At 45.8% G+C, this 1,652-nt stretch overlaps 1 pseudogene; it reads left to right on the top strand.

Annotated features, from left to right (window-relative positions):
- The first annotated feature begins 904 nt into the window (after positions 1 to 904).
- Positions 905 to 1,380, top strand: LOC136335548 (large ribosomal subunit protein eL21-like; annotated as a pseudogene).
- Positions 1,381 to 1,652: the final 272 nt, after the last annotated feature.

The following is a 1,652-nucleotide window of genomic DNA, read 5'->3' as shown; positions in this document are numbered from 1 at the left end:
GTTTGGCAGAATAAATCTTTATAAAACAACTTACTATAGTTAAATCTATCTTTTTAGGCCTGACCTGTGGTGGCGCAGTGGATAAAGTGTGGACCTGGAATGCTGAGGTCCCCGGTTCAAAACCCTGGGCTTGCCTGGTCAAGGCACATATAGAAGTTGAAGCTTCCTGCTCCTCCCTTCTCTCTCTCTCTCTCTATCCCTCTCTCCTCTCTAAAATAAATAAATAAAATCTTAAAAAAAAAAAATCTATCTTTTTATTTATACTTTGCTTGCTCTGCTACTGCCCATCATGAAAGCTGGAACGCCCACTAGTGGGCAGTAGGGACCAGGTTGACTACCACTGTGGCTACAGATACCTCAAACCAGTCAGCCTCCTTTTCCCGTTCCCTCAGAAGACATTTGGCCCCCAGAAGAATACTTTTAACCTCTCAAACTTCTTCTGGGAAGGATGCAACTGCTTAGGACTGAACCCAGAAGGGAGGTAAACTTGCCCTGCCAGACCAGACAGCAAAGGCAAAAGGCAGTCAGCCAGAGACTAGAACTCTTTGGCAGCTGTGAGAGCAGTAACCTTCTTTCACCCCCTCCGCTTCATGGGCAGTGGCTGCTCTGATGGGAACCTGGGATTTGGGGAAAGGGTGAGATCTCACACAATGTGGCTTCAGCTTCACGTGGGAATGTGCACATTCAGATAAAGCTGACATACCACATCATGCATGCAGTTCTAGGTCCCAGATGTTAGTAGGACTGCACTGTGCCAACATAAGCCAGTACAGAGCCTGATTTGTCTTGGTTTTTGCCTCATCTAATTTTACAAATACATCACTTAACCATTTTTTAAAATTAAATTTAATGGAGTGACATTAATCAACAAGAGTGCGTCATCTTCCAGTAATTCACAAAAATTACTAACGCAAAGAGAAAGATGAAAGGCACTCACTGTGGTTCTCTAGGCCTTTTAGAAAACATGGAGCTGTTCCTTTGGCCACACACATGTGGATCTACAAAGAAGGTGATGTTGTAGACATCAAGGGAATGGGCACTGTTCAAAAAAGGAATGCCCCACAGATATTACCATGGCAAAACTGGAGGAGTCTACAATATCACCCAGCCTGCAGTGATCATTGTTGCGAACAAACAAGCTATGGGCCAGATTCTTGCCAAGAGAATTAACGTACACATAGAGCATATTAAGCACTCGAAGAGCCGAGACAGCTTCCTGAAACATGTGAAGGAAAATGATCAGGAAAAGAAGAAAGCCATCAGAAAGGAGCCAGGGTCCAACTGACGCACCAGCCTGCTCCCCCAGAGGCCCCACTGTGCAAGTACTCACAGGAAGAACCCCGAGCCATTGGGCCTGTTCCCTGTGAATTTCCAGCATGATGAGTATAAAAAACAAAAGACCTCCGTACTGTTAAAAAAAAAAAAACTCCATAGGAGATAAAATTCATTTAAAAATTATAACATATAGTCTGACCAGGCAGTGGCGCAGTGGATAGAGCATTGGACTGGGATGCGGAGGACCCAGGTTCGAGACCCTGAGGTCGCCAGCTTGAGCGCTGGCTCATCTGGTTTGAGCAAGGCTCACCAGCTTGAGCACAAGGTCGCTGGCCTGAGCAAGGGGTCACTTGGTCTACAGTAGCCCCCCGGTCAAG

This window comes from Saccopteryx bilineata, chromosome 4 (assembly GCF_036850765.1).
Source record: "Saccopteryx bilineata isolate mSacBil1 chromosome 4, mSacBil1_pri_phased_curated, whole genome shotgun sequence".
Lineage (NCBI taxonomy): Eukaryota > Metazoa > Chordata > Mammalia > Chiroptera > Emballonuridae > Saccopteryx > Saccopteryx bilineata.
Note: the sequence above shows the minus strand (reverse complement) of the source record. Positions and strands in the feature narration are given on the sequence as shown.